Below are 1,146 nucleotides of genomic sequence, written 5' to 3'. Positions count from 1 at the left end.
GAATTTGGATTTTGTTCTACATTTTTCTTCTATCCTATTCGGGACCTTCTATTGGGTCCCTGGTCAGAATGGTCGGTACTGGAAGCTGGGCACCATCTAGTTCCTCTGGTCTCAGGTTAGAAGAGGCTGTGGTTCATGTGGGCTTTTAGGCCTGTGGCCTGGTTTCTTCTATGAGCCTTTGGTTCCCTTCATTCTCTTTTGCTCCAGACAAGTAGAGACCAATGATCGTACCTTATGTGGCTGCTCTCAAGCTTTTAAGACCCCAGATGCCCCTCACTGAACTAGAATGCAGAACACTCTCTTTATGAAGTGTGTTGTGCCAGTTGACAACGTTGTCCCCTAAGTCTGCTACAGAGTTTGAGGTGCGCTTCAAGTCACATTCAGAGGCATCCTGTTGTTAATTGTCATGGAGTTGATTCCAACTCCAAGGCTGTGACCTTTTCCAAGCCTATCACCAGGCCTGTCTTCTGAAGCACCTCTGGGTGTGTTCAAACCATCCACTTTTCAGGTAGTAGTTGAGTGCTTCACCATTTGGGCCACTCAGCTGCCTGGAACTGAGTTTTGAAGGACTCTAGAAAAAGAACAGGCAAAGGCTCTTTCCGTTTTGTCTCTATCTGATGCCTGTCCCTGGCCCCACAGGGCGTTGTGGACTTGCTGGGTCCTTGGGTTTCTGCGTTGTGCTTCAAAGAGCTGAAAATGTTCCAAGTCCAGGAAATGGCCAGTGGCCCCAGGTGCCCACTTCCTGAGTAGGATGGTCAGGCAACAGCAAGCCTGTGGGGTGAGCTGGGTGGGGAGAAAGCCTTGTCTCCCTTGTCCCCCACGTCACCCACAGCCTGAGAGACTTCAGTGTACCCACCCCTCAGTCAGCCAGCCTGGCGTGGCTTGTTCAGGGGGCCACGAGCAGTGGTGTGCTGGTGCTGTTTCAGAACTGGCTCTCAGGCCTGATCTGGGTGGTGTGACTATTCCCACCACGGCCTAGTTCAAGCTACCAACTTACCGGCACTCAACCCGGAGCTGGGAGGAGATGTGTAGCATCTGGAAAAGAGGCGTATGGGTCAGTGTGAACAGGCTCCCCTACCCTGTTGGCAAGGGGTACGGAAGCCCCATCTCTGATCCTGGTTCCCATTCTGTCAAGGAATAGAGTCA

The 1,146-nt window shown here is 51.9% G+C and overlaps 1 protein-coding gene across 1 annotated transcript in view; it reads left to right on the top strand.

The window, feature by feature from the left end:
* The window catches only part of MYRF (myelin regulatory factor), a 40,815-nt gene that overhangs the window by 35,598 nt on the left and 4,071 nt on the right, over positions 1-1,146 (top strand). The gene's annotated exons all lie outside the window — the stretch shown is intronic.

The sequence above is a fragment of the Orycteropus afer genome, unplaced genomic scaffold, assembly GCF_000298275.1.
Source record: "Orycteropus afer afer isolate SDZICR_OR568_19922 unplaced genomic scaffold, OryAfe1.0 scaffold00130, whole genome shotgun sequence".
Classification (NCBI taxonomy): domain Eukaryota; kingdom Metazoa; phylum Chordata; class Mammalia; order Tubulidentata; family Orycteropodidae; genus Orycteropus; species Orycteropus afer.
The sequence above is the reverse complement of the archived record's forward strand: the minus strand, read 5'-3'. Positions and strand labels throughout refer to the sequence as shown.